The sequence below is a fragment of the Chiloscyllium plagiosum genome, chromosome 3 (genome assembly GCF_004010195.1).
Source record: "Chiloscyllium plagiosum isolate BGI_BamShark_2017 chromosome 3, ASM401019v2, whole genome shotgun sequence".
NCBI lineage: Eukaryota > Metazoa > Chordata > Chondrichthyes > Orectolobiformes > Hemiscylliidae > Chiloscyllium > Chiloscyllium plagiosum.
In genome coordinates this window covers 84453060-84466855 of record NC_057712.1, presented here as the reverse complement: position 1 = coordinate 84466855, position 13796 = coordinate 84453060, and the positions used below count along the sequence as shown (strand labels likewise).

Below are 13796 nucleotides of genomic sequence, written 5' to 3'. Positions count from 1 at the left end.
AAATAAAAGGAACTACGATGGCCTGAGGCATGAGCTCGCTATAATAAATTGGAGAATATTACTGAAAGTGATGATGGTGGACAGGCAATAGCAAACATTTAAAGAGTGCATGACGAAAATACAACAGTTATTCATTCCTGTCTGGCATAAAAATAAAATAGGAAAAGTGACCCAACCGTGGTAACAAAGGAATTTAGGCACAGTGTTTGATCCAAAGAAAAGTCATGAAATTAGCCAAAAGCAGCAGAACTGACGATTGGGCGCAGTTTAGATTTTAGCAAAGGAAAAAAAAAATGACTGATTAAGAGGGGGAAAATAGAGCACAAGAGTCACCTTAAAGTAACACACAAACTAATTGTAAAAGCTTCCATATGATTGCGAAGAGAAAAATATGATTGAAGACAAATTATTTTATTGTCAGAAACAGGGTAAGTTAAATGGAGAACAGAGATGGCAGACCAATTAAATACATATTTTGGTTCATATAGGAGGTCACAAATAACATTCCAAAAGTTTTGGGGAACATAGGGTCTAGTGAGAGGGAAGGAAATCAGTATTAGTAGTGAAATGGTGTTAAGGAAATTTATGGTATTAAAGGTTAATCCTCAGAACCTGCTCATCCATATCCTGGAATATTTGGAGAGGTGGCCCTAGAAAAGGGGATGTTTTAGTGGTCATCTTTGAAGATTTTATAGACTCTGGACCAGGTCCTTTGGATTTGAGGTTAGCCAATGTGACCCCATTATTTAAAAAAACAGGTAGAAAGACAATAGGAAATTTTAGACCAGTCAGCCTGAGTTTTGTTGGAGGGAAATTGCAAGCAGCCATTATAAAATATTTAAGAACAGAATACTTGGAAAGCAGTGACAGAATTGGACAGAATCAGTATGGTCTTCTGAAAGGGAAATCATATTTGACATATCTACTGGAATGTCTTGAGAATATACCTGTTGAATTGAAAAGGGTGTGAGCAAGAAGATGTGGTTTGCTTGGACTTTCAGAAGGCTTTTGATAATGTTCCTTGTAAAAGATTAGCATGTAAAATTAAAGTGCAAGGAATTGAGGGTAGTACTGACATTGATAGGGAAATGTCAAGAGTGTGGTGCTGGAAAAGTACAGCAGGTCAGGCAGCGTCTGAGGAGCAAGAAAATCAGCGTTTCAGACAAAAGGCCCTCAAGGATTGATAGAGAACTGCTTGGCAGGCAAGAAACAAAGGGTAGGAATAAACTGGTCTTTTTCTGAGTGGGAGTTAGTGACTACTGGGATAAGAAGGGATCAGTGCTTGGACCCCAGTTATTCACAAAATACATTAATGATTTGGAGGAGGGAACTATGGCACAAAGCTGGGGGGAGAGGGTAGATTATGAGAAGGATGCAAAGATGCTTCAGTCTGATTTGGACAAGTTGAGTAAGTTGCCAAGTAGATGGTAGATAAAGCATAATGTAGATAAATGTGAGGTTATTTACTTGGTGGCGAAAGTAGAAAGGTCGATTATTGTCGGAGTAGCGATAGATTAGGAAAGGGGGAGGTGCAATACAACCTCGATATTCTTGTACACTGCTTGCTGGTACAGCAGCAAGTGGCAAAGATGGCAAATGTTTGTTGGCCTTCATAGCAAGAGGATTTGAATATAAGAGCAATGATATGTTGCTGCAATTGTACAGGGCCTTGGTGAGACCAAACCTGGAGTACTGTGCTTAGGTTTGGTTTCCTTATTTTTTTTTATTATTAGATTCCCTACAGTATGGAAACAGCCCTTCAGCCGAACAAGTCCACACCAACCCTCCGAAGAATAACCCACCCAGACCCATTCCCCTACCCTATATTCACCCCTGACACTATGGGCTGATCTGGTTATGGAAGGAGTGTAACAAAGGCTTATCACACTGATACCTGAGATAGCAATACTGACGAATAAGAGAGTCTGGATCAATTTTGACTTCATTCACTGGAGCTTAGAAGAATGAGGAAAGATCTCATAGAAACCTATACATTTCTAATGGGAGTAGACAGGATATTCTGGATTCTGGATTAGTGGTGCTGGAAGAGCACAGCAGTTCAGGCAGCATCCGCGGAGCAGTAAAATCGACGTTTCGGGCAAAAGCCCTCCTGTATTCCTGATGAAGGGCTTTTGCCCGAAACATTGATTTTACTGCTCCTCGGATGCTGCCTAAACTGCTGTGCTCTTCCAGCACCACTAATCCAGAATCTGGTTTCCAGCATCTGCATTTACCTCAGATATTCTGGATAACTGGAAGTCAGAAACCATGGGTCACCGTCTAAGAATACAAGATATGCCATTTAGGACTGAGAAGAGGAGAATTTTCTTCACCCAGATAATATTAAGCCTGTGGAATTCTCTGCCACAAAAAAGTGTATGGGGCCAAAATATTTAATTTTTTCAAAAAGAGGTTGGATATAGTTCTCAGGGCTAAAGGGATCAAAGAGTATGAGTGAAAATGGGAACAGTGTACTGAATTGGATGAACAACCATGATCATATTGAATGGCAGAGCAGGCTTGAAGAGCTGAATGACCTACTCCTACTTTGTATTTCACGGACTACAAAAGCATTTCAGTCGCAATAAACCTGGTAACTATTAGCTGGATACCACACTTTAGAATGAACACAGTTATGACTGTACCTTTAAGAGAGAGAGAATGCTGTTCTGCACTGAGAGCTTACAAGCACCTGTCATATGACCAGCAGTCTCAGCGTGTACTGGAAAATTGAAAAAAAATGTAACATATGGCTGTGAAATAGATACCTGAGTTGGTTGCTGTTTTGGCAACAATTTTAATTTAACTAATCAGTTTAAATTATGACCCAGGATAGTAAAACCCAATCGGGTTTGAATTTATTGTTTTGCCAACATCTAACCAATGAGACAATCTGATATTGGGGGCATTAAAAGAAAGTAGTCATTTTGAAAGTCAGACAGAGTAACTGTCTGACTTGAAACATTCTCTATCAAAGGTACCTTTTCATATGAAACATATTTACAGTAAAAGAAAGAGGATGACCCAGGGAGATCATCAGCCAGGAAAGACACCGACAATGACAGCTGCAGTATGGTTTTGAAATTACGTTAATGTAATTTTAAAAAGTGTTTTATTGGAACAATATATTGTCATAGAGTTGGAGGCAGATAATAAGCAGTTAAGAGAAAGGGAGGCTTAGAGTTGTGAATAGTTTTTTTTTTAAATGTTCACTTTTACAGTTAAAGAATAAATTGATAATATTTTCTTTAAACAGTGAAATTTGAGAATTTTCTGTCCATTATATTTTAACAGATTATGAGGTGAGGTGAGCTTTTCTGGATGTTTGGTTTAATAACCGAAGGGTTCACTGCTGTGTCATAACAGTTTGGGGGCTTGGGTCTGTGATTTGGACAGGTTTAGACAGATCCAGTTTGAGATTTGGCCAGATTTGAACAGATTTAGGGTACAAAAGACCCCAGCAGATTTGAACACTTGCTGATTGGTGTCCTAGAGCTCTAAATAAAATGTTGTGAGACAATTTGTTTAATTTTGGTTGGTTAAATTAGAAGTGAGAGAAATGGCGCTTAAGAGGTTCTGGGGTTTGAAGATGATTCCCAAATTTGCCAGGAAAGTTTAAAAAGACAGGGACAGACCTTACTTTTAGAATTAGCAAAAAGGTTACAATTGGTTTTAACAAGGGACAAAATGAAAGTTGAAATTGTAATGGAGTTAGTCAAGCACTTAGGTGCATCAGAGAAACAGGCAAGCGTAGTATAGTTAGAAAAACTTAAATTGCAATTGAGGCAAATGGAGTTATAAGATAAAGAAAGAGAGAAGAAAGAGAAAGACAGAGAGAGAGAGGAAAAAGAGAGAGAAGGTTCTTAGCTGAGCAAGGAGAGAGAGAAGAAAGTGAAAGGGAGAGAGAATTTGAATGTCAGAAGTTGTGAATTAGTCAGAAAAGTCAAGTTAACAGGATGGAGATGAAGACAGAAGCTAGTGGTGTATACAAGTATGTTAAAGCATTGTTACATTTTGATGAGAAAAATGTCAAAGCCTTCTTTGTTTCGTTTGAAAAACCCAACTAGGCAGATGGAGTGGTCAGAGGACTCATGGGAAATGCTATTTCAGACAAAGCTGGGAGGCAGAGCTCGTGAGTTATTTGCAGCACTGTCAGGTGAGAGGTCAAGAGTTTATGCAGATATCAAATGGGCTATTCTGAGTGTTTATGAATTGGTGCCAGAAGTGTGTAGACAGTGATTCAGATACATAAAAAAGAAACCAGGTCAAACTTATGTTGAGTTGGAAAGAGTTAAACATAGTCAGTTTAATGGATGTGTGAGGGCCTTAAAAATAAATAAGACCTATGAGGCTATAAGAGAGATTATTCTGCTGGAGGAGTTTACAAACTTACTTGCAGAGATGATAAGAATTCATGTGGATGAACAGAAAGTTCAGGAGGTGAGAAGAGCAGCAGAGATGACAGATGAATATGCATTAGCGCATAAGGCAAAGTTTAGCTTCCGGCAAGAATTTCATCCTGTGAGGGATAGAAATTAGGATAAAGGAAGATCCTACACTACAAAACAAAGATTACAGCACACTGGTAATAGTTCACCACAGGTGAAAAAAGAAGCCCAAGAGTTGGGAAAGGAGGTGAAAGGCATTGTGTTTCCACTGTGGGAAAGTGGGACACATAAAGTTACAGTGCTGGTCATTAAAGAAAGGCACTGTGGGAAAAGATGTGGTAAAAGAGGCTAAGCCAGTGGCATTGGTGAAAGTAATAAAGGAAACCCCAAGAAAGTCGAGCAGTTGCAGTAGAGTGGACAGACTAGGGAGGGGTTGGTTTTGAGTTAGTGTCTGACCTATATAAAGACTTCACCTCTATGGGTAAAGTTTACTCAGAAAGAATGGGGGAGAAGGGAAAGAAGTTATAATTTTGAGAGACACAGGATCTAATCCGTTTCTAATAGTAAGCGACAAACGTATTTGCACTCTTTCTGACCTGTTGCCCGAGCGAATGGTAATTTGTGCAATAGATGGACAGAAATTTAGCATTTCCATTTGGAAGATCAGGTTGGAGTGCTGACTCAAGACTGGGGAAGTAACAGTGGGAGTGATTGACAGGGTGTCAGTTCCAGGAATACAGATTTAGCAGGATCCAAGGTAGGAGTGACACCCTTGTTGTGGAGAAGCCAAAGGAAGACCAGGGAACTAGGGAGTTAAAAGAAAAATACCCTGGAAGTTTTCCAGACTGTGTAGTAACAAGATCCCACTATCATGAGTCACAGCAGGAAGCAAAAACTAAAGAGAAAGACGAAGGAGTTAAGGTTCAGTTAGCAGATACCCTGCTTGCTGTAATGGTGCAGGAAAAACCCGAACAGGCAGAGGGTCATGCAGAAGTGTTTCGTCCTGAAAGGCTAATGGATTTAACAGAAAGATGAGACAATAAAAGATAGATATAAATATATATTACACACTGATGAATACCCAGAAAATGAATCAGAATGTATTCCTGAGGGTTTCTATCTTAAAGATAGAATCCTAAGATGAAAATCGAGACCCCAGCAGGTTAATGCAAAGGAGAAATGGGCAGAAGTGCACCAGATTGTGTTGCCGGTAGCCTATAGACAGGAAGTGTTACGGGTAGCACATAAATTACAAGTAGGAGGTCACATAGATGTGAGGAAGACTCAGGCTAAGGTTAAAAAGCATTTCCATTGGCCTGAACTACACAAGGATGTGGTTAATATTTGCCGTACATGTCATACATGCCAAATGATACTTAAGCCACAGGCAGTAATAAAACCAGTACCTTTGTTGCCAATTCCCACATTTGAAGAAACTTTCACATGGGTTCTGAATGATAGTGTGGGTCCCCTCCCTAAAACTAGAAGTAGGACCAGTACTTGCTAACCATATGGATGTGTCTGTCTTTCTCGAGGCAATTCCATTACGGAGTATTAAGGCAAAAAGGGTGGTAGAGGGGTTAGTAGCTTTCTTCACACGGTATGGGCTACCTAGAAAGATTCAGTCAGATGAATGGTCTAATTTTACTTCTCGGCTTTTTCAGGAAGTCATGGATAGCTTAGGCACACGGCACATTAAATCAAGTGTGTGCCATTCTGAATCCCAGGAAGCCCCAAATGATTCTACTCAGTTTACTCCCTTTGAGTTAGTATTCGGACATGGAGTCAGAGGGCCTTTGAAATTAATTAAGGAGAAATTGACAGGACCGTAGTCAGAGATCTCACACTTGGAATATGTATCTGAGGTCAGGGAGAGATTAAATCAGGTAGGTGACTTAGCTAAATGGCACAGGAAGAGGGCACTACATAAAATGAAGCGGGTGGCAGATAGAAACTCTTGAAATTTGGACATTTTCCCATGGGGACGATGTATTTGTATTGTTACCAGTGGTAGGAGATTCCTTCAAAGCTAGATTTAGAGGTCCCCATCAAATTGAGAAAAAAATTAAGTTAGGTAAACGATCTAGTAAAGATGCTGGATAGAAAAAAACTATATCAGGTATGTCGTGTGAACGTTTTGAAATATTCTTATAATGGAGACAGGGAACTGGAGAAACAGGTGTCAGTTATTGCCCCGTATAGTGAGGAATCAAATCCAGATGTCACAGAGTGTGATGTACGTCAAAATACATTAAACAATGAGGAAGTCCTTGAGGACTGGGATAGGTTAGTGAACTATCTGTCTCAGGAGCAAAGAACCCAGTTGAAAGGTTTGTTGCAGCAGTATGAGGACATATGCAGGAATTAGCTGGGGAGGATTAATACCGTTGTGCATGAGGTGAAAGTGGGGAATGCTGTTCTGATAAAACAACACCCCTACACATTTGATCCTTTCAAAGCCACACAGGTCCATAAGGAAATGGATGTGATGCTCAACAAAGATACCATCGAACCGAGTCAGAGTGAGTGGAGTTCCATGACTGTGTTAGTTCCCAAACCTGACGGGACTCAATGATTTTGTGTAGACTGTTGGAAGGTCAACGCCATAACAAATTCGGAGTCATACCCAACACCAAAATTGGAGGACTGCATAGAGGAAGTTGGTCAAGCCAGTTACATCACAAAGTTGGACTTATTGTGTGATTATTGGCAGGTACATTTATCAGTGAAAGCGGAAGAAGTTTCTGCATTTGTCACCCCAAATGGCTGTATCAATTCAAAGTGATGCCTTTTGGAATGAAAACGCACCAGCCACATTCCATAGACTTATGAACAGAGTTGTGGCTGGGTTAACAAACTGTGTAGTGTATCTGGATGATGTAGTGATCTTTGGTGAGTCATGGAAAGATCACATGGTATCGTTGGCACAGTTTGTTGAAAGATAAAGGGAAGCAAAATGGTAATAAATGTAAAGAAAACAGAATTTGTGAAGGCTGAAGTGACATTCTTGGGACATAACATGGAATGTTGACCCTAAGGAACGGGAAGAAGAAGGCCATCGAGGAATTTCCACGATCCACCTCGAACGAAGAGGTGCTTTGATTTTTGGGACTAAGTGGATTCTACCAGAAGTTTGTTCCAAACTTCAGCAATGTGGTGGCACGGCTAACAGATTTACTTAAGAAGAACAGAAACTTTTGGTGGACAGAACAATACCAGGATGCATTTGAGAATTTAAAAACAGTATTAACCACTGCACCAGTTTTAGTTACGGCAAATTTTTTGAAACCCTTCAAAGTTGCAATTGATGCTAGTGATATAGGAGTTAGAAATGTACTGCTACAGGAAGATGATGATGGAGTTGAACAGCCAATTGGCTACTTTTCAAAGAAACTCAGTACCCATCAGAGAAGACACTCTACCACCGAAAAGGAATTATTGAGTTTGGTACTGTCCTTACAACATTTTAATGTTTATGTGACGAACAATATATCAGAGACAGTTGTGTACATGGATCACAAACCTCTTACATTCATGGAACAATTTAAAGACAAAAATATGAGACTATTTTGTTGGAGTCTTATGTTCCAGACTTTTAGTTTACAATTGTACATGTTGCGGGTGGTAGAAATGTGATAACAGATATGTTATCATGGACTTCAAGGATAAAGTATAGATAAGATTGAACAGATATCAAAGTTATATATATATGTGTGTACAAAAATTAATATGCACTTAGATTAATGATCTATGTATTTCATTGTAATGGGATTAAGAATTAGGAAAGAAAATATTTTCATTATGATTGTTCTTTTTTTTCTTAAGGGGGGAGATTTTATGAAGTTGAACTGTACCTTTAAGAGAGAGAGAATGCTGTTTTGCACTGACAGCCTACAAGCATCTGTCATATGACTAGCTAGCAGTCTCAGAGTGTACTGGAAAATTGCAAAAATGTTAACATTTGACTGTGAAATAGACACCTGAGTTGATTGCTGTTTTGACAACAATTTTAATTTAACCAATCATTTAAAATTATGTCTCAGGATACTAAAACTAAATCGAATTTGAATTTATTGTTTTGCTAACATCAAGCCAATAAGACGATCGATATTGGGGCTATAAAAAAAGTAAGCATTTTGAAAGTCAGACAGAGCATGTGCCATTAAAACACTTTCTATCAAAGGTACCTCTTCATATGACACGTATTCATGGTAAAAGAAAGAAGACGACACAGAGAGATCCTCAGCCGGAATAAGAAAGACACAGATGACGACAGCTGCTTATGGTTTTGAAATTATGTTGATTTAATTTTATTGTGTTTTATTGGAACAGTATATTGTTATAGAGTTGGAGACAGATAATATGCAGTTAAGAGAAAGGGGGGTTTACAATTGTGAATAATTGTTGTTTAATGTTCACTTTTAGAGTTAAAGAATACATTGATATTATTTTCTTTAAATAGTGGAATTTGGAAGTTCGCTGTCACTCATATTTTAACAGATTATGAGGCGAGGTGAGGTTTTCTGGGTGTTTGGTTTAATTAACAGAAGGGTTCACCACCAAGGTTGTATAGAGAGTGAGGAGAAGATTAATCAGAGTGGTGCTACCAAGGATAAAAGAATTGTTTTGTAGAGAAAGCGATGTTGATGAATTGTGTGATTCGTCAATAATTAATAATTTTGACCTGATTGAGCAAGTGAGGAATTCAATTACATTTTTTAATGAAGAAAACTAGATAGACCAGTTCAAATGTAAGATCGTTAGTTCATGGTTTTATTGCTGTTTGATGGTCCGAGTTAACATAAACATTGTCGTGAAGAGACACAGATTATAATTTGCTACTTACAGGAAAAATTATGAAAATGTTTTGAAGTAAAATGATTTAAATCAAGGAGACAGGTATATTTTAAACTGATTAAATTTTGTAACTCAAAATATATAAGTACATCTTAGATTTAGATGGTTATTTGAATTTTAATTTGTTTTAGATATTGGAATCTCTCATAGTTCTTTTAGTTAAAGGACCTATATAGGTTTTGGGGAAACATTCATATATAATAGATGAGACATTTGGAATGATATTAAGTCACTGAAAGGTGATGGTACATATTCTAAGCAGGCACATACAGTGCTCTAATGGTGCTATTTAATCTTGGTAAAGAACTATGGAGTTAATAAGCTGAGAGAGGAGGGTTGTCATAAAAGGGATAGTCTTACAAAGTGAGACAAAATGAGCCCTTCATTCCTGATGAAGGGCTTTTGCTCGAAACATGGATTTTCCTGCTCCTCGGATGCTGCCTGACCAATTGTGCTTTTTCAGCACTTCTCTAATCATGACTCTTACAAAGTGAGACTGGCATGTCAAAGACTGAAAGAGACAGTCAGAAGCCTGTCACTTCGATAACCATTGCTTTCAAAGAAAAAGTACAAGAACTAGTCATAGACTACATGACCAGTTCTAAGATTGGTGAAATACTTGTTGGCAAGTCAACTAGAGTTCACGATGCATGATCATGTCCAAATGCTTGTGGCAAGTAAGGGTTAGCAAGTAGTGATTCTCAGTGGTTTAGTCCACCGGTAGGAAGACTGAAGAAAGAGGAAGATTTGTAGCTCAGGTTGTGGATGTGGTTGTTGGTTTGCACTTATGTTACCTAGCATGGAGATGAAACATCTGCTTGATAACCTACCAGTTTGGTAAGCAAACCAACAACCGCAGAGAGGAGAACTTCAATTAACAAAAGAACAAGAAACCTAGAGCAAGTGAAGACTGGAGATCAGAGTGAAAAAGTATGGCGCTGGAAAAGCACAGCAGGTCAGGCAACATCCGAGGATAGTTGACATTTCAGGCATATGCCCTCCATCAAGAAACCTGAGCTGAGTCAACCAATGTCACAATCTGCCTTTCAAAGTTGATTAACTAAGAACCGCTGGTATTACTTCTTTTAACTCATTAAAAGCTTATCAAGTTTTGTAAAGTTTGTGAAAACATTTGTACTTGGAATTTGTGTTGGGATTAATCAAAGATTGGATTAAAGAATAGTTATGGTGCAGGAGGCCATGTAATCCATCTTGTCTGCACTTGCCCTCCTGATGAGTAGAACTTTGTGCCATCTTTCCACCCCTTCTCTGCAACACTGCACATTCGTTTGATTTCCATAATTGTCTCATGCCTTCTTAAATGGCTCGACTGAACTTGTCTCCTCCACATTTCAGTAGTAACCTTCAGAAGGGAGTATCATACATACTTAAAAATAAAGGGAGAAATCAAGGTAGAAAGAATAATTGGCACGAGAGATCATATAATCTTTTTTGGTCTCCATTATTATATCTGACATAGCAGGCAGGTTGTGAAGGGAACACGGTGCGATCTGTGTTGTTTGATTTGGACATTTTGCAGTTTATATGGCTTTGCACACATGCTGCGTTGATTTCCCTGGTAACGTACCGGGGCTGGTTTTCCCCTTCTCTCTCTGTAGGACGGCTATCGAGAGCACAACGCGCATCGAGACAGGAAAGTGAAGATGTTGGATCCGAGGTTTGCAGAATGGGTGAGTCCCAGGGAGGGTTCGGAACCCAGCTTGATGTCAATCAGTACGGGGGGAGGGCTGACCACGTGACCCGCTGCGAGACAGCGCCGCCTGTGGAAGTGGCCGGGGCTGCTGGGACACGTGACGGGACGCGCATTCTCGGTGGTCACAGTGTAGCAAAGCCGGGGATACAATGTATCAGCGGCACAGGGGAGCGACTGGAGAACGGGGTCTCAGCTCTGTGTGCGGATGCATGGAAGGTGGCTCTGAATCATGCGATTTCCTTATCTGAGCTGCTCCCTGCTCTTTAGTTTGACTGGAAATACACTAAGAGTAGCTACATTAAAATCAAAGCCAAGCGAAACCCATGCGAGAGGTGAGTTGAAAGTTATTTACTCTTTTCGGTTAGTGGGGGCAGTCTTTCTCAGCAATAACAGCAGCGGTGAACATTGTGAGTGGATGCTCGTGTTGCACTCACGGTACAAGGCACTAGTCTGTGCTGTATCTGTCAGCCGCTCGGACTCGTTAACGTCGGTGCTGAAATATACCAAAGAAATCGGATGTTTGTAAGTTTCCCTTTCATTTCGTTTTGTTGGAGGACGTGAGCATGCGACAAGAAGTTGGATTTGAATTTTCTGCAACTCTCCCCACCAAAAAGAATAAAATGAAAGCCTGCTTTTTTAGAGTGTGACTTTTTAACTTTTAGAATACGAAAGCCATCATAAATAGGTTAATATTTCATCTTTCAGTAAAGAAATCGATCCCGATTAATTGTAGTATTCTAACACTTCAGCTTGTGTAAAATAAGTAAATCAAATTCTACAGATTGTTAATTGATTTGAAATGGTTAAATCATTGTCAATACTTACAAATAATAAATACTGAAATGCTTTATTTTAGTGAAAACGTGTCAAAGCAGCTGAATTCAATACATTTCTGAAACTCTGAATTTAAAGGGTACATTTATAGAAAACCGCATATTTTTAAAGTCTTAGATGTTTCAGTATAAGTTAAATAAAATAAAAATACTCTTTCTTAACCCAATACTTCATTGTTTTGAGCATTTTCATCAATTGATGTCCTTAAGAAATATTTTGACCTGACAACTTTTGGTTTAAAAGAATCAACATCAGGATGATTTGAGGTTTGTAGTTTTAAATCAGGCTGATTTAAATCAGAAAGAATAGTGAGAATAGTGTCATTTTGCTCAAGATTGCAAAAGGATGATAATGATCTGATCCTGTCGGAAGTTAGGAAGTGAAAATCAGGATGACATTGGAAAAATGGAGTCTGAAAATGACTAGGAAATGGATAAAAATGTCAAGAGTTGGAATGTGATGGAGAAAGAAAGACAGGACTGATGTATAAGTATGCATTGATAATTATATAATATGGAATTTGAATTTTAGCTGTACATCAAATAAATATCAAATTTGCTTGTATTTGGTAGAGTTGGAGGGTTATGGGGGGAGGGGGGGGGCTCAACAATAGAGACTCTTCTGATGTTGTAAGGTGTGAAATAATTTGATATTGTTGCCATGTGCAAAATCTTAACCTGAGATAGGTCATGGCTCATTTATCAGCTATCCGATTCTATGGCAGTTAGTTGTGTGACTCATGTCAGGAGTGAAGCAGTTGTGGAATTTGAAAGGTGGGAGCTGAAAAGCTGCTGGACAGAAAACTTGGGACAAGCTTATTTGTACAGGATCAAAGTTTGTTTGAGGGAAAAAAAGATGTTGATGGGGGACAGATAGCAGCTGTTGATAAGGAACTCAAAAAAGGGTTGAGATTTTTCTGCCCAAGGAGCCCAAAGGATTAAATAACAGTTTGGGGTGAAACCTGGATGTAAAAATCATGTTTTTACAAAGTATATAACTGGAAGGGTTGTCTTGATTTAAGAAAAATGTATCACTGGTAGTGAACCAGGTTTTAAGCTAAATATTGATAATTTTATGCAAGATTAGTTCACAGAGGGGAGGGCATGAATTGCATAAATGTTTGTTTATGAATATGGGTACAACTAGTAAGATCAGTATTTGTTGTCATTTTAATTTTCCTTGAGAGTAGGTAAGAGTTAACTATCTTTTTGTGGGTCTGGCGTGAGATGAAGATGGCAGATATCCTTCATAAAGGATATTGAACCACTAAATGGGTTTTTACAACAGTCAGTTATAGTTTCCTGATCATTTTTACTGAGCTGAGCCTTTTATTTCAAATATTTAATTATTTGAATTTAAATTCGATTGGGATTTGAATCTCGATGTAGGCCTCGGGCAATAGACTGGGCATCTGGATTACCAATCTAGTGACATTACAACAATGTCACAATCCTCCCTGATACTTGCCTTAACAAGGCATAAATTTGGCTCTATTATTCTGTCCTCTCCTGAATCAGATCGAGATACAATTCAACAGGGACTGGAGATCTCTTGCAGTTCACTATCTGCTCATCATGTGAGTAAGTGTCAGTCAGTTACTCTACTGTTGAGGAGTTGCTTGTGGTGACTCGCCCAGTCCCTATAAAAGTCTTCAATTTAAGTCTTTTTCCCAGCATTCATGAATCATGTACACTGTAATGTCTTTCATTCTGGGAAAATAATTCCACCTTGACAGTTTGCAGACAATTTGTGCCCTTTACCTTTTGTGTTTGTGTTTCACCTTTTATGTTCACAACCCATGTTTAAATCACTTGGAGATTTACAATCCACTATCAGTACATAATGGCTAGCAAAGCTAATTAGCTGCTATTTAGCTAACATTGGTACCTTTCCTTTGGGGGGAATCATAGCACTGCATATGGCAATCCATATTCCAAGTCATTTAACTGAGATATGAACTGGAGGTAGGGAAATTTGTGACTACAGAAACAAATTATAGCTGA

The 13796-nt window shown here is 38.8% G+C and overlaps 1 protein-coding gene across 3 annotated transcripts in view; it reads left to right on the top strand.

The window, feature by feature from the left end:
• The first annotated feature begins 11042 nt into the window (after positions 1–11042).
• Positions 11043–13796, top strand: part of gpr63 (G protein-coupled receptor 63) — a 149903-nt gene continuing 147149 nt past the window's right edge. For all 3 annotated transcript variants that reach the window (XM_043685367.1, XM_043685356.1, XM_043685362.1), the window contains exon 1: positions 11043–11291. The gene's annotated coding sequence lies outside the window, so the exon portion shown is untranslated. The remainder of the gene's footprint in view (positions 11292–13796) is intronic.